This window comes from Phaseolus vulgaris, chromosome 1 (genome assembly GCF_051622355.1).
Source record: "Phaseolus vulgaris cultivar YP4 chromosome 1, ASM5162235v1, whole genome shotgun sequence".
In the NCBI taxonomy this organism is placed as follows: Eukaryota; Viridiplantae; Streptophyta; class Magnoliopsida; order Fabales; family Fabaceae; genus Phaseolus; species Phaseolus vulgaris.
The window spans coordinates 39,376,695-39,399,516 of record NC_143498.1 but is presented as its reverse complement, the minus strand read 5'-3'; the positions used below and the strand labels follow the sequence as shown (position 1 = coordinate 39,399,516).

The 22,822-nt window shown below is 31.0% G+C and overlaps 2 pseudogenes; both read right to left on the bottom strand.

The window, feature by feature from the left end:
- Positions 1-1,446: 1,446 nt before the first annotated feature.
- LOC137815956 (uncharacterized) lies at positions 1,447-21,433 on the bottom strand (annotated as a pseudogene).
- Positions 3,175-20,737, bottom strand: LOC137815330 (uncharacterized; annotated as a pseudogene).
- Positions 21,434-22,822: the final 1,389 nt, after the last annotated feature.

Below are 22,822 nucleotides of genomic sequence, written 5' to 3'. Positions count from 1 at the left end.
GACCCAAATTACAAATAACATCCTGTATTATATTTATCGTCGTAACAAAATACAAATATATTGAGATTGATCTTTTCTTAAATTTAAAAGGCAGACTTGATCCATAAATAGTAATGTTTTGTTGTGAAACGCTTGAGTATTTTCTTTGGCAAGAGATGTTTTGTAGCATCATACAGAATCTTGTATATACAATATCCATGAGGTAGAATAAAAAAAATAATTTTATAAATCATATATTCATGTAACTGTCTTATACATGTTAACCACATAGAAAATGGTAAACACATTGTTCCAAAAACAACAAGTCTTAAATGTATATACACCTACATATGTTTGCATAATATTGTAAATCACTGTATTATGTTTTCATATTATTAAATAAATACTTTTGACATAGTAAATTGTCACCTAACGCAATATTTCATGAATTATAGGAAATACTATTATAGAATAAATATCAACTTCATTACTTTTGACTAAGTTTATTTAAGGCTCAATTCATACAACAATTTTTCAACAATTTCATGGGAAATGTAAAATAAATTGCATAAAAAAAGATGTATGGTTAAATTCAAAGCTTTATAACAGAAAATATACTCAGTAAAAGAACAAAACATACTAAAAAAAATACAAAATGGACTACATAGTTGCTTTTCTTTAGGTGCTATAATATGAGCATTGATCAATATTGTATTTAATGTCAACACATCTCAATTCGCATCTTATGTTAATTGCATCATTGCAAAAAATAATAAATAAATGAGAAATGTCAATATAAGAATGGACAATTAATAGAATCGTGGAAATATTGAAAATTATTAAGAATGATTGAGTACCTGTCATAGGTTTTGTCTCAGTAGTTTAAAGAAATGTACTGCTGAAGTTAATAGTTATGAAACAAATAAGAAAGAATAATATGATACAATACATTTAATTAGCAAAAGTTCTATTGGTTTTTGGTGACTATGCTGCTTGTTTTTGTAAACAAAGAACCATATACCTGTCTGAATAGAGTTGAAGTTTGATCACTTTATTTAGGAAGCATTATGTAACAACACATGTGTAAAATATTATAATATAGAACCTGTGTAAAGTATAATAGCTTCCTATTTTTTGTACTGAATATCCCCTTCTTTCTCACTAAGTACAATGGATTTCCTATATTAAAACCCTCCCAAAGAAACAAATTCATCAAAACAAAATTATACACAATTTAAATCATGAAATTTTTTAAGAAGTTATAGATGAATACCTTTCTTTGTAATGCATTATAGTCATGTTGAAAGATTTACTGTGGAAATTAAGAGGAAACTTGTAAATACAAAAAAAAATATTGGTTTCCTTTTCCTATATTAGAAGATATATTAGAAGAAAGAAATGAGAAATATAAATAGTTTTCGATTAAAGAATTTTCATACCTGATAAGTATGGTTGTAACATTATGTTTCAAACATTTTCAAATATTTCTCTGTAAACCACATTAGTAATTGAATTAGTGGTATTTCCATCATCATCCAAAATCAATATTTTCAATCCTTTCTTGGATTTTACTTTGGAAACAACAACATATAATTGTTCACGTGTAAACACTGGACGTGGTAAATATAGACCAACTTTATTAAGAGTTTGACCTTGGCTTTATTTATTGTCATAACAAAGCACAAAGATATTGGGAATTGTCTTCTCTGGAACTTAAAAGGCAAGCCTAATTCAGAAGGAGTCAAATTCATTCTAGGAATTAATATGTTAACGCCAATATTTTTTCCGGTAATAACTTTGGCAACAATAACATTTTTCCCCAAGTGAATGACTTGTAATCTGGTTCCATTGAAAAGTCCATTGGCTTGATCAATATTCCTTAGAAGCATTATTGGAACTCCAACTTTTAATTTAACACTGTGATTAGGAATTCTGGAACATTTTATATCATTCAAAAATTCAGTTGTAAACCACTCAGCTTGAGCATTTTCTTGTTGATCAGATTGGCAAGGGGAGTCTGAACTTGAATAAGTAACTTCTTCTCTGGGGTTTAAGGTTAGAATGAAGTCATTCACTTGGTCCACACATTCTGTAGTAGGACACAGTATTGCACCATCATCAAAAAATCCATCAGAGTTCAGATTCAGCATGTACCCTGGATAAACAAATTCAACCAAGTGCAATAAAGGTTGTTCAACATTTAGAATTAGAATGTCTTGTGGTTTTTCAATAGTTGCTTGTCCCAACTCATTTAAGTCCATATCTCCATCTCCAATGTGAAGTATCCAATCTGCAAAATCTTTTATTTCTAATGCAGTTTGCTTTGATTTTTCACTGTTTAATCTCATATTTTCTGTAACTTTGAAGACTTTGCAATGTTTCAACAATTCTGAGTAGTTCACTATTGCCTTCACAATGTCATATCTTAATCCCTTTTTTACAACAAGCAATATCTTCCTAAAATCACCTCCCAAGACAATGACTTTGCCACCAAAAGGTTTAAGAGCATTTTCTTCACTTACAGTCGTCATGACATCCCTTAGAGTTATATCCAGAGCTTCAAAACAGAACCTATTGATCATTGGAGCTTCATCCCATATAATTAATTTAGTTTCAATCAACAATTTGGCACGAAAACTTCCTTGATGTATGTTGCAGGTTGAATGTTCATTTATTAACAAAGGAATGCAAAACGTAGAATGAGTTGTTTTTCCTCTAGGTAGTAACAAAGAAGTTATACCACTAGAAGCTACATTTAACACAATCAACCCTTTTGATCTAATTGCAGTAGAGAAAATTTTCCACATAAAGGTTTTTCCTGTGCCATCATACCCGTATAGGAAAAAAAACCGCCAACTTGTGACAGTACTGCTATCATTATATTCTCATACACAACCAGTTGCTCCGCATTTAGAGATTGAAAAAGAGAAAAATGAATTTCAGACATTTGTATCTTTTCATAATTTAATTAATCAATAATGAATCTATTCTCATAAATAAAAGAATCTGAATGAATAGGTTGTGAAAGACTGTTAAAGTCTTTTAAAGATTTACCATTAGAAATCAATAAGTCTTCTAGTTGTAGAAGACAAAGGTTTTGAATTTGATCATCTTCAATTGTAAGACCTAGAAAAACAACAACATTTCATATCTTGAACAAAATAATATGTTATAAAGTTTGAGGAAAACAGAAAGTTATACCTGGTAGGTTAAACTTTTTTCTTTTTTTTTGTATACAATGTCATCAGATAACAATTTCCAAGTTTTGTTCCAAACTTCCTCGGGTCTAGACATAGTATTCATGAGTAGCAGTGTAACAAACAATCTTCTCAATTGAGTTCCTGAAGCAAGGTTGCTGGCCTCTATAATGGCATCAATAAATTCTTTATCATCTGCCAATATCCCCATTGCATAGCAAGCCTCTTTATACATTTTGTAAATTACACCATTAATAGTCTTGATGTTATCATAATTACAACAACCCTTTTTAAAATTCAACAATAACCTGAAATAATATAATTCCCCTGAGCCAGGAAGAATATATGTAAGTCTTCCAATATTAACTCCCATATTCCTTGGTTTCCATTCTCTTTGTTCTGCCATCCACACAAAATGGTTAGGGTATTCAGAATAAGTCAAAATTTTCCCCTCTGGATAGATTTTATTAGCCTCAAACCAAGCTAAAAACATTGTTCTTTTATGTTCATTTGTATGCAATATCTTCATTGTCTTTAAATAGAATGGCTTGCTCGTATAACAGATGAAAAGTCAACCTTTGAACTAGAGGTCATCTATGATGAATGTCAAAGGCAAATATTCTCCACACAGCTTCACAGGGAGATATATATCTACAATCATAATATTGTTTAATTTAATCTATAACTGGTGTCTCAGTAGAGTCTTTCTAAGGATTAATAATTTTCAAATTTGCTCTATCTGGACCTTTGTTGACATATTTAAAAAAATACTTGATTGAATTGGATTTGTTGCAATATTTCGTGTTAACATGAGCCTGGTACCTTAGTAGTAGCAATGGGCTATATGGGACAACATTTCTATTGTCTAACTTAATTTCATTTTTAAGAATGAATATTCCTTTATCTCGACGTCTGTAACATGGATATCCATCTTCATCAATAGTAGTCAACAATTTAAATTTCTTTGGGTAAAATTTTGAACATGTATCGTTAGTCATGCAAGGTAAGGAAAATCAAGCGGCTCTGCATGGACCATGTATCATGTATGTTGCAACTGCCTTTGACAATTTAGGATATAAATCTGCATGTGGTAATTATGCTGAAATTACTCCATCAATGTTTGTTGGAGTTCTTAACTTTTTCTCTCCATCCAACCACAATAATATGTGGGCATGAGGCAAACCCCTTTTTTGAAATTCCACAGTGTACATACCTATAATAAGATAGAAATTGTTTGAATTATAATGCATAAAACCTCAACGAAATTTTAAAATATGGATTAATGTCATTACCTGCATTAACTTTGCCAAAATATTCATCTTTTTTTAAGTCAACCATCATTTGATCTAATTTCATCTTGAATACTCTGCAAACTATGTCTGGCCTATCAGAAGAAGTTAATCCTCTTGATGTAACAAACTCACGTATTTCAGACCAATTTACATTGCAGGTAATAATGATAAATAAATCAGGATATCCAAACCTTTTACAAATTGCCATTGCATCTTGACAATTGTTGAACATGTACCTCATTCCTCCTGTAAATGATGCAGGTAAAACTATACGCTTCCCAACTGCAGAAGAATTTGTTTCTCCTCTATTCATTGCCTCTCGTACACCGTGAAGAATATCACAACATATTGTTTTTTGGTTTCCTCTTATGAACGACAATCTTTGAGCTTCAACCATAGTATATGCATCAACCAAGAATTGTTGAAACAATCGACGTGAATGGACTATATTTCCAAACTCAACACTTCTTTCTTGAATTCTAAATGCAATGAATTCTCTTAACGATATACGACTTCTTTTACGTTCTTTGCTATTACTTCCAGAATTACGTATTGGAATATCTTATTGATACCCATCTTCTCCAAAGGGGGAATTTTAAAGGATATTGTAATGGGATGAAGGTTGTATGTTTCTCATGCAACCTAAACAATTGTCCAGAAATTTTTTTCACTATGATATCTCGTCCTACATCCATGTTGCTCATATCACCCACAATTAACGCTGCTATCTCATCAGTTGTAGGGGTATTTACACTCTTGGATCTTTGAACCAATGTCTAAATAACCTCAATCCAAAATCTGAATGTACATCAGAATTTACAAAATCTTTGACCCTTCTAAAACATTTTGCCAAAACATTGTTATCATCAACATCTTGGTAAGATCTTGAATCAATGATTTATCAAACTTCAACTCTTTCAAATTGGACCTACGTAAAATTTAAATAAATAATTAATTCAAAATGATTTTATAAATGAATTTCCTGAAAATAAACTAACCTAATGTAACACATACCCAAAGTGAGATACTCTGTTTGAGACTTCATTTTGAGTATCATATATGTAAAGTTGTGTGAACTTGGGCGTTTCTCCACTATCAGGGAGTAAGATTCCAATCCTATGATAGTTTTGTCCATGCAGAATAAATTGAGGAGGCCCAAACCCATCATTTTCCGAAGAGTGAACTTTTCCTCCAATTGAAGTAAATGAAAACATACTATTGTAACTTCTGATATATTGTAAATAGTGTTGGCTTCGTGGATCTTGACCATTTAATAACTCTAGCACCAATTTAGGAGGTTGTTGTAGGAAAGGTAGTTGTACTTTTCCTTTTTGGCAACACATAGAAAAATCAACCTTTAGGCCAGTCTTTGCTTTCAGAGATCTTTCTTCATACCACACCTCGGCCAATCAATATTCACATTGAATATTAGGTTGTCCAAATGAAACAATATAGATATTGAAATATTAAATAAGGTTATACATTACCTTTACATTAATGCATTTAATTTGAATACAAAAGTTAAAGTTAGAGACATGCACCTTCATTTTCAACTTTTGAATACAATTCAGAAGTGTAAACTTTTATGCTCTCATCTGGACACAAAACACATTAAATCAAAGTGCTTTTGAAGTAATTAACTAATTTAAAATTAACATTTAAACTTTTTTTATTACCATTATTTGCTTCATTTTGCTCATCTTCTTCAAAATTCAAGGTCTTGGTAACTGATTGCAGGGCTTGAGCACTATATGTATTGGACCTGTTATCTAACCACATTGTGTTATTACCATTATTTGCTTCATTTTTCACATCTTCAAAATTCAAGCTCTTAATCCTTGATTGCAGGATTTCAACACCGTATTTACTGGACTTGTTATCTAAGCTTATTGTGTTATTAACTACACTTCCTCGATTGTAATTACCTATAGAAAATATGTTCAAAAATGCAGTTAATAAGTATTAAAACATTTGGTAAGTTACAAAGTCAATATAATTTGTATTTACTTTTGGTCATAAATGTATGAAAATCATTCATTTTTTAAATTTATAATTGTAGTACCTCTTCCTGGGTGATATTTTTTGCACAATCTAGCAATTAAGTTTTTATTATTTCCTCATGTATCTTTGAAAACATTTGGATTAATAAAAAACAAAATAACATGTTTCTATATTAGTATATGTTTAACTTTGTACAATCAGTATCAATTGTAATCAACCTAAGTAAATGAGGAGTTATGAAATCACCATAAAGGTCTTCTGTAAGGCTACTTTGTCCATTAGTAATTGTTCTCAGTGATGACACTACTTTTGTCGTTGAATGCATGTTGTTGAATTCTTTGTTAGGAGTCATGTTTTCAGACACTGGATAATATCTGCCCATAATAACCGATGATTGAGAAGAAACATAATGAATTGAGTTGGCAATATTTTGACATACAACAAATAATTTCAAATCAGTGATGTGAATTATCTTCAGTACTATAATACTATAATTAGTACACAATTCATCGTAAGAACATAATGTAATTAACAAACTTAAGAGGTAATTACCTTCAATGACATAGTGTGACAGTTAAACAAAACGAAATGCCATTGTTACAAATGAATTGATTGAATAGTTTAAATTAATTTTAACTGTAAATGTAATATAAAGAAAGGTATAGTACCTGGTCTTTTGATATTTGTATTGCGCAATTCAAACTGTATATTTTTTCTTTTTCTTGTGGCATAGTTTGCATCATCGAGATCCAAAACTAAAACAAAAGTAATTAGTTAAAAAAATTATAAATAACATACATTAGTTTAAACTAAAAAAATAGATAAAATTAAGTTTACCAAGGCTTCTCCCAGATAAGGATATTGCTTTCTGATTTTGATGATCATATTTCGTTGTTCTTCCATTTGCTGCATTTTCAGGATAACAAACTAAACAAAATAAATTATAAAATAAAGTAAAAAGTATACACAAAGATTTACCATTTAAACCAAAACCAAAAAAAAAAAATCAACTTACCATTGGTTATCTCAATTAACGGTTCTCTGTTGGGAATGACGTGTTCTGCAAATAGCAATACATTCTATTATATACATTCAAGTTGAAATGGTTATCTGAGTTAATGGTATTCCATTTGGAATTACTTGTATTGGAAATAACAACAAAAGTAAAAATTTTGATGCTATAATTAAAAAAAAAAACTGGATTTCTTTGGTGGAAACAGAAAAAAAAAATATTTGAAGTATTTTGTATCATAAACTGTTTTCTCATTATTTTGGGTAAGAAATAATATTTACGATAAAAACTACATTGATGTGCATGTTAAGAAAGACAATGAAGAACATATATGACTCAGAAACGTAAATATAAATGTAGTTGTATTCCGTGATACATTATCGTTTGCCTGAGAATGGAAACCAAGTCTGTTTCTTGTAGCAAACTTTGGCCTCAGTTCCTCCATAACTTCAGAGAGTATTGTACTCAGAACAAACTATTTTCAGGTAAACAAATCCTATTGTTATAATTACTTAGTGTCTACACTATCTTTCTTTTGCCGCAAAATTTTTTAATAGATTTGGAGGAACATTAGTTCCTTATGTCTCGATACTTTTGCCATAATACATTTAATAAAAATACTTATCGGATTAGTTACTGTGCAAAATATATACATGTCAGAGTAAGAAGTTAATAAATTTTTAAAGGATATGAAGTTAAAAACAAAAATCTATTAAACATTTAATTGAGTATAACTAATACCAAAAACCAAATATAATATTTAATTTCATGGATCATTAATAAAAAAAGTTAGACATGCAACTTCTTTAAAGAGCATATATGGTTTTAATAAAACTATATTTAATTGTTGATGTTCTTAAATTAAAAAAGTTACCTTTCACCAGGGAACCCAGTTGTACTCTTGTCCATCATTTCAAAATATAACCTAATTAAAAAATTATAATAAGAACAATAAACTGAATTAGCAATTTAGGCAGTATCAGTTTTCAATGAAGAGAATGTAATGCATGAATCCAAGTGGATATAAAAAATGGGAACTTAACTTTTAAACTGTGGAAACAAATTTGCTTTTCTATTGAAAAGAATGTCTTTCTATTTTAAGCATTGCCATTAATGAAATTCTTGTTTGACTTTAGAAACAAACCACCTGCAAGTAAATATAGTTGTCAGGTTGAATACAAAACAGATTTAAAGTGGCAATTATTTGTAAAGAATAACCTTAAAGATGTTAGAATGTATGACTTTAAACTAGAGGGAGGGTGAATGGTTTAAAGAGGGTTTTCACAAACTTTTAAGTCTAGAATGAAATTACTTCGAGAAACACTTGAATCAGAATTCAGTTTGCCAAAACACAAAGCAAATAAGCACATCACCAGAAAAACAATCGGTTGTTTCGCAAAAACAATCAGTTGTTTATACCAGTTCACAAATATAAAAAATGAATTTAAAGAGATTAAGGATAGAGATAATGCACACAGAGGTTTATATTGGTTCACTCTTAACCCAGAGCTACATCTAGTCTTCCCAGAAACCACTGGGGAATCCACTAAACAATCAACCCTAGATTACTTACAAAACAACCAAAGAAGTGACCTTGATCCCCTCAATACACACACTTCCTTTGGTCCAGCACAACACCACTAAGAATGTTGATCTTGATCCCCTCAAGAACACACAACACTTCTCAGCTATACACATAGAGTTTCTTTCAAAGTACAAAGGATTACACTTGTTACAAAAAAGATCTAAAATCAATACAAGATAAATATCCTATCTCACACTCTTTGATCAATTGCAATCTCTAAGCAATTCTCAACTTTTTCTCTTAAGCCAAAATCTGTCTTATGAAAAACTAAAATCTGTTTTTCTATTAAAAAAAGTTTTTGTTTGTTACATAATCTTAACAAACTATTTATTGCTTTTAAAGATTGGTCAAAGCATTAAAAACTGGAGTGTAAACAGTTAGAAAATCATTTAATGCTCAGTCAAAGCACAAAACAGTTTTCTGTTATGGTCCCAAAACAAACAATCAGTTGTTTTGGTTTGACAGCAAGTCAACCATCAAAAACAGTTTTCAACCTTTCTAAAAACACCTAAGTATAAAACAATCGGTTGTTTCGACAAAACAACATGTTGTTTTTCACTTAGTTTGAAAAAAAACTTTTCATTTAAAAGGTTTGAGAATGCTTATGCGTTGGATTCAATCAAGAGAGGATGTATACAATTAATCTAACCCAGATCCTATCTAAAGACAGCTCAGCAACAACAAGCACATCCAGCCTTTCATCAACCTTCAAAGGGTTTGGATTATTCTAAGCTTGAACACACTTGGTTCAACAATCTCCCCCTATTTGATGAAGAAAAATCCCTGATTGCTTGTGTTGGATTTGATTGAATCTGAAGCAGTTCCTGCAAGACACAGTTTTGAGCAAAGCACAATACTTCTGATATAGGGTTAGAACAGAAACAGAAACAGTATATCAGAGCAAAATATCAGAGCAGAAAAACCTATAAGGCTTTCTTTAAACAACCATACACACTATAGAGTTTTGCATAAATAGAAGATAACGAAAACAACAACACACACCATAAATCTCCTCCTATTTGTCTTCACAAATAGACAAAAAGAAGAGATATAAAGATAATTGTTCTAGATAATACATAATTAAATAGCAGAAGCAGAAAAACTGATACAAGCCCAAAAAACAATCGGTTGTTCCTGTTGGGTTTAATAGTGTCAAAGTTCAAGAGGGGGGGTGAATTGACCTTTTAAAAGTTTCTCGCAGAAACAGTGTTTACCACAGTTTACAGAAAATAAATCGATTTATGTGACAATGAACAGATTTATTTTGGCACTGTTTGTGTGTTTGAAAGGCGTTTATACAGCAAGGTTAATCACAAGATTATGCAGATAGATTTTCCAGATGCACACACACTGATATTAGATTGAGAAACAGTGAATCACAAAAAAACAGCAAGCTTCAATTCCAAGCAAAAAGATTTAGGTTCAATTAAAGGCTTGACAATTAATTGAGTAATCTATTACAATCAACCTGTTCTAGTGGCTCTTAACAGATTATAAGTGTTCTTCTTGAAATCAAACAGTTTTCCACAAATTAAGAACAATATGAACCGAGCCCAGAAAGAACAGATTTATTTTTGATTGAACAGATTTATTTCTTTGTTGTTTTAACAATTATGCAGAAACTTAAGTGCAGAGATTGAGAGAGAATGAACACAAGGCAATTATACTGGTTCACTCAACTGAGCTACATCCAGTCTTCACCTAAACCAAGGTGAAATTCACTAAATCACAATTCAAACAACACAAATCCCACTGTTCTTGAAACCTACAAGAACTTAGGTACACTTGCTGAAAAACCTATTTCAGCACACACACACTCTTCAAGAAACCCTATCAAGAAGAGTGTACAACCAAACTTTTACAAGAAATGAAAAGTGAAACGACTACACCTGATTGAGGATGCAGAAATCTGCCTTAAACCAGTAGACAAGATTGCTAGAACAGTAGCAGCACCTCACACCAAGCTTTTGGAACCAAACAAGAACAAGCACTTTGTGATTTTCGAAATCTTTGAAGAACAAATGCTAATTCTTTGTAAACTCTTAATTCTCTGTTGTAAAACTTGTTTTCTGAAATGTGTGAACGATTGTTGAACTCAGAAACAAGTTTTCATTTTATAGAAAACCAACTTATAACAGATTTTTGAAAAACAGTTGAAGCTGTTATAAAATGAACAAATTGAAAATAAAATGAACAGATTTATTTTCAAAAAACAGTTAGAAAATTTGTTAAGAAGGAGACTTAGTCAACCATTCTGGTGCAGGGATAAAACTGAAAAAACGTTTAAGCTAGACATGGCACCAGAGACAAAATGAATCTATTCATTTACAGATGAAAAGATTTATTTTTCAAAACGAAAACAGAAAAGCTTAACTATTTAAACACAGTCGTTTTGAAAGGTAGAAGACTTAGTCAAAATATATGATGCAAGAAAATCTAATTTTCACAAGACTTAGCCAAGGCATCAGTTTAAAAATGAATCTGTTTATTTAGAAAATAACAGATTTATTTTTATGCAGTAAACGTGTTTTTTTTGTAAAACATGTGAAAAACAGTTTAAGAAATCTTATGCTTGTTCTTATCACATGGCCAGTGGTTATGAGGTGAGTTACTCAGCAAAAAGCCCACTCTTAAACAACCTCTAAGCACTACCTAAGACATACTTAAAGCAAAGCAAAATACACATGAAATGTACATAGAAGTCTTCATCAAACACATGTCTTGAAGGGGCAGCAACCATCTTCAATAGTTCCGTGACATCAACCGATTGTTTTTCCTTCTTTAGTCATCTTTGCCATATTGTAGATCATAAATATGATTCTGAACAGCTTTTATTTGTTCATCCAATGTCATGAAGCGTTAATCCATGTTGTTGAACCTGTTATCAATGTTCTGGAAGTTGCTTACACACAGATCATGAAGATTTCTTTGATTCTCCGCAAATCCATCAAGCCTATTGACCATGTATATTTCAAAAGAAGACATGGATGGCATTTCATCTCACTGATTCCCTGCACTTGTTCCAGCACCATGATTTGTTTCAGGTTGCTCTTCATGGTGAAAGTCCATGTCAGCAGCATGCTTTTCTTCATCAAGATTAGCAGCAGCACTTGATGAGGCACCATGGTCACCATCTTTGCTCACTCATTTGCCACCTATTTTGGTGAATCTCATCTTGCTAAGAGAGTCATTGTTCATCTCTTGAGTTGACTAAACCACCTCAGATGTCTCATCTTCCAGATTCACTGCACAGAAAACGTCAGAAAAAGCAGAAAATCACATGGTCATCACATGTGATCTTTGACTAGTCATAAAAGCTCTTAAATTTTCAAGATTTTGGAATATATTCCTTTATGACTTGTTGTAACTTCTTTCTGAACGTGATCAGCTTTCAACACAACTTCATTGACCAAGGATTCTTTCATAAATGTGATCTGCAACAGACAGAAATTCAAAAAAGAAATTAAATTCATTTCTTCACAGTGCAGTCAGACACAAAACAATCGGTTGTTTCGAGGAAACAATCGGTTGTTTTTCTGCAACAGTAAAACTGATTTTGAATTTTTAATCATGACCAGAAAGGGTTCAAAGCAGATGAATTTGAACATTTTAAAAGAGCTATTTAAGCATGAATATGACTTAAACAGGAATTAAAGATAGAGATAAGAAAGGTCTTATCCTTTATGATGTTCCTTCATTGAGCCATTTGCTTTTGATCAAGAAGCCTCTTTTGACTTGTTGAGAACCTTTGGACAGATACAGAACATTGATTCAGCTTCAATGTTAATCTTTTTCTTCCAAGAACTTGATCAGATGACTCAGTCCCTCATATTTCTCTACATTTCCTGCATAAAAATGAATTCAAGCAACAAGGTTTGGTCCCCTTACAAATATGGGTCCATTTGGTTTCTTTTTCTCATTTGAAACCTCACAACCTTTAGGAATTCGTTTCATGAAGCCTCTAGGAACTGAAAACTTTCTTATTTTGCAGAATCTAACCGAATGGTCTTTCTTCATGCAGTAAAAGCATGTAACAACCGGTTGTTTCGACTTAACAATCGGTTGTTTTACTGGCTTTCTTGAAAAAAAAATTGAAAACTTATCTTGTTTGTTTTGTGGATTAAAACCTAAACCAGCTTTTCCAAAAACACAGTTTTGAGATGCCAAGACATTCTCAAAGTTAGATTTTCCTTTCGAAAGCTTATCCACAGTATTAACAAGATAATGAACTTTCTTTTCAAGGTTTTCACAATTTTCACAAATGAGAGTGTCACACTTGCAAGAAGAGTTTTTGCAATGATTTTCCAGATTTTTAAAATCCCTTTTTGACTTTTCCAGATCTTTTTCAAGTGCCTTCACTCTCTTTTCAAGCCAGCTGTTAAGTTCTTTCAATCGGTTGTTTGAAAGAACCAATCGATTAGCTTCATCATGTGTTTCTTGAAAAGCTTCAAGCAATTCACTATAATTTTGTTCATTTAAAGAAGCACATGAACTTACTTCACTTGAGCTGCAAGACTCATTATCTTCTTCAGCAATCAAGCATATATTTACCCTTTCTTTTTCACTAGATGATGAGCTTGATGAGGATACTTCATTCTCATCCCAAGCTATGTAGGCTCTTTTTGTCTTTCCCTTCTTTTCTTTGTAGCTTGACTTCTTCTCCTTGCTTTCTTTATTTGGGCAATCTGCTTTTATGTGCCCTTGCTTACCACAACCAAAACAAGTATAGTTATTGAAATTAAAATCATTGGATTTTTTGTTTCCATACCTTTCCTTGTTGTTGTCTTTGTTGCGGTTCCTTTTCAAGAATTTGATAAACTTTCTGGATAGCAAACTAAGGTTCTCTTCATCACTATCATCACTGGATTCTTGCTTGCCTTTGTGCTTGACAGCTTTTAAGGCAATACTCCTTACATGCTTGTTTTCGCTTTCTTGAACATTGAGTCGATTCATCTCTAACTCATGTTCCCTAAGCTTGCCAAACAGAGAAGTCATACTCAATGATGTTAGATCTTTAGATTCAGATATTGCAGTTACCTTAGGTTGCCAAGCTCTATCAAGACATTGAGAATCTTGATGTTTAGCTCTTCCTTTTCTAAGGTCTTGTCAAAGGCTCATGAGATGATTGATGATGTGCGTGAATCTTTTATGGACTTCAGCAATTGTCTCACGCTTGAGCATTCTGAACATTTCATACTCTTGGATTAGAGTATGCTTTCTAGCTCTCTTCACCTCATTCGTACCTTCATGAGTTACCTTCAAGGTGTCTCACATTTCCTTTGCTGATTTGCATTGAGAGACCCTGAAAAACTCATCTGAATTCAAGGCAGAGGTTATTATGTTTTTAGCAATTAAATCAAATTTGCCTTCTTGCTTTCAGAATCAGTCCATTGAGACCAAGGCTTTTCAATGGAAGATCCATCTTTTTCAAATTTTGGGACAAAAGGACCATTTTCAATTGCATCCGAAATACCTTTGTCAAGTGATTCCACAAATATTTTCATTCTGACTTTCCAAAATTGGTAGTTCAAACCACAAAACAGAGGTGGTCTGTTGATTGAAGCACATTCCCCAAAAGGTAGTCTATCAGCCATTAAAAAACAGTTTTAGGATCACACTTAATAAATTTCAAGAACCAAGCTCTCGATGCCAATTGTTAGAATGTATGGCTTTAAACTAGAGGGGGGTGAATGGTTTAAAGAGGGTTTTCGCAAACTTTTAAGTCTAGAATGAAATTACTTCGAGAAACACTTGAATCGGAATTTAGTTTGCCAAAACACAAAGCAAATAAGCACAGCACCAGAAAAACAATCGGTTGTTTCGCAGAAAAAATCGGTTGTTTATACCAGTTCACAAATATAAAAACTGAATTTAAAGAGATTAAGGATAGAGATAATGCACACAGAGGTTTATACTGGTTCACTCTTAACCCAAAGCTACATCCTATCTTCCCGGAAACCACTGGGGAATCCACTAAGCAATCAACCCTAGATTACTTACAACACAACCAAAGAAGTGACCTTGATCCCCTCAAGACACACACTTCCTTTGGTCCAGCACAACACCACTAAGAATGTTGATCTTAATCCCCTCAAGAACACACAACACTTCTCAGCTATACATACAAAGTTTCTTTCAAAGTACAAAGGATTACACTTGTTACAGAAAAGATCTGAAATCAATACAAGATAAATATCCTATCTCACACTCTTTGATCAAATGCAATCTCTAAGCAATTCTCAACTTTTTCTCTTAAGCCAAAATCTGTCTTATGAAAAACTCAAATATGTTTTTCTATTAAAGCAAAGTTGTTGTTTGTTACATAATCTTAACAAACTATTTATTGCTTTTAAAGATTGGTCAAAGCATTAAAAACTGGAGTGTAAACAGATAGAAAATCATTTAATGCTCAGTCAAAGCACAAAACAATTTTCTGTTATGGTCCCAAAACAAACAATCGGTTGTTTCCACGAATCAATCGGTTGTTTTGGTTTGACTGCAAGTCAACCATCAAAAACAATTTTCAACCTTTCTAAAAACACCTAAGTATAAAACAATCGGTTGTTTCGACAAAACAACAGGTTGTTTTTCACTTAGTTTGAAAAACACTTTTCATTTAAAAGGTTTGAGAATGTTTATGCTTTTGATTCAATCAAGAGTGGATGCATACAATTAATCTACCCCAGATTCTATCTAAAGACAGCTCAGCAACAACAAGCACATGCAGCCTTTCATCAACCTTCAAAGGGTTTGGATTATTCAAAGCTTGAACACACTTGGTTCAACAAAAGAATGTCCAAATTAGTTATCAAAAAGATGAAAGCACAACATTTTAAACATGGATAGCATTATTTTGAGAATCGTAGTAAGCAAAAAAATGAAAACTTTATGTATGTTTGTTCTGGACAATTCAAAAAGCGCTCTTCTATTTAACCCAAAAAAGGAACCCTTGTAAGAAACCCTAAAATTTGTCAACGACCCACAAAAGCTCCCGTTTTCTTACATTGTCGATTTCAATAAATGTGTTGTAATGCCTAATTCCAGGAAAAGATAAATGAACAAACAAAAATCATGGAAGATAAATGCTTTAACCTTAAATATGTGAACTAAATGCATGTAAAAAATAGAACTTTAATTAATATTTGTATGCATAATCAACAAAGAACGAAAATTACTTTCACTTCCGAAACCATGCATACCTCTAAAGTGGGTATGATACTAACATCCTTATTCTCATGTCAAAATAAAAGAGAAATAGGGTCTTATGTTGTAGAGCTCAAGAATAAAGCATTAACAAATTAGAAATGTAAAACACAAAACCCACCAGATTCTGCTAAGATAGAGAAAGGAAGTAAGTCAATCTGAAAGAAAGGATGGAAGCACAGACATATTTGCAGCAAAGGCTTCTCTGTTGGAAAAAAACATAACTTTGCTTTCAATATAGAAATTCCAAGAGATGAAAAGTGAATAATGAATTGGGAAGTAAGGTTAGGATACCCAATGGTTTATTTTGTGTTTCCAGAAAGTTCCAATGTCTACCTTTTTTATTTATCATTATTATTTTAAGTAAAATAATTTTCAAATTAATTTTATTTTAATTTGAAAATTGTATTATTTTGATTTTGATGATTAATTTTGTTACTTTTTAAAGTGTCTGTAATATTATTATATTATTATAATTTTTTAAAATAAATTTAAAAAGTAATTTGTTCAAGTAATTTGAAATTTCAGACAATACTTTGATGGTATATAAAATTTCATAGATAAAAAAAATTAATCTAAAATTTCATACACAATTTACTATATTTAATCATCATTATTATAATTATAATAATTAATATAAATTAGAAATTGTTCATAAAGACAAATTTACTTCAAATGTGAATAATTCAAATTCAAATTAAATATTAAATATAGTAAATAACTATTAAACAATTCATGATCAGATTATATTAGTTTACATTGTAAATAGTACATGAATTATAAAAGAAAAAAGGAACTAATTAATTGTCCCCATAACATTTACATTACAATTATTTGCTAATTTGATATTTCAATAAAAATTATATATGTAAATTTTATTGTTTGCCACGAAGTTCATCATGTAGGTACATTTCCAAAAAGATCTTGCACTAATTTCTGCAATTAAAAAGAATTATGTAAAAAGTATAATTAATTACATTATAGAAACACATTTAAAGTAAAATGGATAAAAGAGAAATGTTTGTTCCTTAACAGAAACATGTTTTAGGTGAAAAGCATATTAAACTATGCGACCACCTTCTTTGATATAAATTGAAATCAAATATATGAAATATATAATGACAAATGATCAAATATTAATAAAAACATATAGTGCTCATAGAAACAAAAGAAATTTAAAAGTCCATATAACAGAAGTCAAAATGTATGCCAAAACACGTCAAAACAATCAAAGGATTTAATACATCACTGGGTGATTACTAATGAATAATATAATAACAATCACAATTGCACAATATATTAAAACCAAATGAATACCAGGTAAAAAATAATGAAAGATATCTGAGTTTAATGTACTGGCAACTGTTATAATATTAAGCATATGAAACAATGCTAACACATTATAGACACGCTTAATAATGAATGAAAGTTTGAAGTAAAACATAGAACAAATAATACTAAATGAAATCAGATAAACATTAAACATAATAACAATAAAATAAACATAAACATTAATAATAATAAATTGTTCTGGTTTTCAACAAAGGGAAACTTAAGTAAACCACAAAAAGTAAATAGTTTTTCTCCTTTCAAAACAATAGAAAGGATTATCCAAAAACATTAAGAAATCTAATTATAGAGTTTGGCCTGTCTTTTATAGTGACTTTTCATGAGTAGCAGAACCCTGATATCAGAAGAAGGCATCATCATATGACATTCAAATATAATTTTGTGTTCTTCACAAAAGGAATGAAGACTACAAAAAAATTTCCAGCCCCTGCCAAATTTGATGTTTGTTGAAGGAAACCTTCCTCTTAACACTTTGCATTGAACATCATGTAGCAGCCCATGTAGCGTAACGTTTCTGAATTTCGTTTTCAGAAGATATTCTGCAAATGCGCCGCGCAGATCCTTCAACAAAATGAGAGTAAGTATTGAAGAAAAGCAATACAATATAAACCAAAGCATTTAAAAGAAAATATTCTTAAACTAACCAAAAAATTTCCTTTGATATGAAAAGAAGACAACGTAATGTCAAAATGTTCAAAGGGACCCTTGGTCAGTGGTTCCCTTCTTTGAACTTCCTTCAAATAACGATTAACACCAATTTCACATATCACTCCCATAAAAACAGTTATATTGAAACAACTTAGACCACCATAATGGAAGAGTATAGAGTGGTCGCCTTTAAAGCCATAAAAGGAACTCAAATTCGACCATTCATCCAAAATTTGGAGAGACAATAGATCTTGGTTATAATATACTGTATGGACGTTCCCTGCACTATCTGCGAGGATCCACTCCTTAGCAAATTCTCCTTGAAACTCAACAGTGAATGCACGATCAACATAACCACTCTATCCATTGTGAAAAATAAAAGAAGTCAACAAAATGCATTGATGAAAAAAGTAGGTATTGAAGAAAAATAAAATAAACTACATACTTGTCCGTGGATGTACATTGAACAAAAAAGACCTCGTGTATCAAGTTCATGAATTTCTTTAGCAGTATAAACCATCTAAGTGAATAATAAACAATGGAGAGTGAAGGAATTAGGCAACAGTAATATAGAAACGTAAATAGAAGAAAAGACTAGCATTCTGAGTAATGAAAAGTCAAGTTTCTTACGTATTTATAGCCAAATATCAGTCGTGACCCTTTGATATCCATTGTCTCAAACAACATGTCGTTTCAGTTCAAGAAAATCAATACATAATTAATAATGAATAATAAGAAAAAATATAAAAATTAATATTATTTAAAAATTAATAAATAATAAAATAGTCAATCATGAATAGAAGATAAGATAATTATGTTAACTGTAATTATTGCTACACCATTGTCGTTCAAGTATCTTATTAAACAATAATGAAATAATAATTATTACAATTCTTTTAAGCCCTGGATGAACCACTTCAGCACTTAACTGACTGTCACTCGCTAAATCAACAGTTTCAAAATGCAATTCAACAACTTCATTGGAAAAAAATTTAAACAAATCCTGCAACATGAAGTAGAAATATTAGTAAGATTTAGTTTTTTAAACTAATCATTTAAATATAAAATACCTGAGGAACTTCTACAGAGGAATCGTCTTGTTCGACATTTTTAATACTGTAGAGTCTTTTCTTCTAAGTATGAGGTTCCTTGACAACATAAAAATTAAATTAAAAGATATACATAATTAATTTAGAAATAAAATGCAACACAAAATATAATAAAATAAAATAAAAATAAATACCACACTTTAAGAACCACCATGAGAAAATCTTTGGATAATACTCTCATCAGTACAATTTTTTTTACACGAAATGATTGGTCAAACCTGTTAGATTGATCTTTAACACAACCAACTTTAAACAACACGACTTTGTCTATCAAAAGACCAAATTCTTTGGGCAGTACACCAGAGTCAGCGTTCTAGAAATTTAAAAAAAATAGTATATTAATTTATACAATAACCTTTTCATATATGCATCAACAGACATATGCATTATTGGAAAATTACCTTGTCATTACTTTCAAATAATTCCGCACAAGATTTATTGATCAGTGTAGTTGCATCCCTGTCAAAAAGAACAAAAGTGGTGGAGTCTGTCTCATCCATTACTCGCACCTTCAGCTTATACCTGAAATATGAAATATAAATAAAAGGTTAAGAAATATATTATAATAGATTTTGCTAATATAGAAAGTAATGAAAAAAAAATGATGGCGTTTACGAAGAATACCTTGGTTGCACTTTCATAACATGCTTATTACATTTCTCACAAAAAAATATTTTCGAATCCTGGTAAACGACTTTATTGCATAAGCAAGCCGTGTACCACCATTCATCATCAGCTACAATATTTTTTATAGTAGCTAAAACAACAAAAGTGCTTTCTTGAAAACAAAAAGAGGTTCTGCAGTTAAAGCATACATAATTGATTTAATTAAATTTTGACAAAAAAAATATAATGATACCTCCTTGCAATCTTTCAGGCCATGAATAGGGTTTCTTGGAATCAAGTGGATAAATTCATCATCAACATAGAATGTTTTCCAGAATCACACAACTGACTGAGTCCTTGAGTAGGAGAATTTTTATTTTCTATCATCCTACAAATGTTAAATTTGTAGTTAGAACGTGTCATAATTTTCTAGTACTGAATGACAAAGTACGTATTGCAGTAACCTTTTCTTAAGTTCGTTTGCCTCTTTAGACTGTAAGTTATATATTAATTCCATACAATCCAAGTAGTTTTGTAGACAAACCTTGTCTACAATCAAAATAAAATACATTATGTTATAAGTACATAAATTTAAGTAGAATAATAAAAAAATAAGTTACAGTTTCATGAGTAAACATACCCTGGAAAATCTTGACTTTAGCAAACTGCAAACTGATGACCACATTTTGCAACTCTCCAGATGACAAAAATGTGTTGAGTTCATCAACATAATTGCCAAATAATGTACACTCCATGCGCAAGCTATTGTAAATAAAATTTGAATTATGTAAAACAAATTTTGGAATGGTTGTACTACGAAATTTTAGCTTACCCATGAACTTCAATGGAAATCACATTTAAGTTTGTTGATGAGCCTGTTCTATTAATATCCCTCTCAGTGCCTACACTGGTCAGTAAACCAATAACATCTGGAAGAAGAAAAATATGTAAGCACATATGGAAACAAATATGTTGAACCAAAACCATTATAAGTAAACTTACCAACTAAATAATGAGTATCAAAACCAGGGGCTCTTATCACAGACATTGGGGTGTACTGAGGTATTGCACATGATATCAAACCTACATAGCTAACCTTAGTTCCAAACTTGAAATTAATCTTGTACTTGTGACGGGTTGTTCTATAAAATCCTGAATTAGTTACCTCACTAAAGAAATTGAAGGAATAAACCTTATCCTCAAAAATATGATTTTGAAATTTATAAATTAGTGTTTTTCTAACAAAAACATGAATTTTATCACCCTGGAAAAGAAGATTCAAGATTAACCATGATTAGAATAATTGATATTGATATTTAGTACAAAACAATAAGAAAGGAAATGATAAAACAGTTCACCTCTTTATCTTGAATCACCATTTCCATTGAGAATGGAAACTTGCTTTTCTTGAAGTCCGACACAAACCACAATCGAATTACTCTTGCTATCATAATCTAATTTTCATTCTCTGGATTGATATCTTTGATTGAATTTGTATTTTGTCTTAACAAAGACAATGTAAGCCTGACTTTTTAAGTAAAAGGAAAATGCAGACTGCAAATGTTGATGCTAAATGCGACTCCAAAGAACATACCACGCATCTATTTATATAGAAGAATCGGTTCTTATTTATTTTGACAAAGTAAAAAATAATTAAAATTTAGATTTCAAAATGAGTACGAATAATAAGAAAAACAACGAGTATTATGACACAAAGAAGAACTAAATAAAGAAAATCATTAACAATAAATGATTATTGATTTATACAATGTTTCATGAAAAGGAAAAGATTTTTGAAAGAATCAACCATAAAATGGTCTAATACTTACTGTAACGTTAACATTATCATAAAATTCTTAACTTTTAGGTCGTGGATATAAAATTGTTTTTCCACTCCAAAGAACATCATTCTACTTTAAGCATTACCATTAATGAAAATGTTGTTTGACTTTAGAATGAGAAAAATATCACGTTATACAAACAGACATCCATGCAATATGTAAAAGAGATGAAAACCCAAGTAAAAAATTTGGTAAATTTACATAAAGATGTTCCAAAAATGGAAACTTGACATGAGTTTTTTGCATAATTGCAAAAGAACCTTTCTGCTTTAAAAAAAAAAACTCTTGCTTTGGAAACCTATCTATAAAACGCAAATTGCAAGCTTACAAACTTGACCTAATAAAATTAACTTTTCAAATTTAGAATCAAGGACAAACCTTGATGCCTGCGAAGATTGTAGAATGTAAGGATCATGAAAAGGGTAAAATGTCATAAATATGTTAGAATGGATGGCTTTAAACTAGAGGGGGGGTGAATTGTTTAAAGAGGGTTTTCGCAAACTTTTAAAACAAGAATGAAATTATCTCAAGAAACAATTGATAAGAAATTCAGTTTGCAAAACAACAATCAAAAATAGCAGTACCAGAAAAACAATCGGTTGTTTCACATAAACAATCGGTTGTTTATACCAGCAAACAACAAACAAAACTGAATTTAAAGAGTTACGAATAGAGAGATTGCACACAGATGTTTATACTGGTTCACTCCAAATCTAGAGCTACATCCAGTCTTCTCAGAAAACCTCTGAGGAAATCCACTAAGCAATCACACCTTGATCACTTACACCACAACCAAGAAAGTGACCTTGAACACCTCAAGACACACACTCTTCTTGGCCAACACACCAACACTAAGATTGCCTCAAGAACACACAGCCAATCTCAGCAAACACAGAAACGAAACTTGTTCACAAAGTACAAGGATTACACTTGTTACAGAAGATAATCTGAAATCAATACAAGCAGAATCCTATTCCACACACTTTGATCAATCACAAA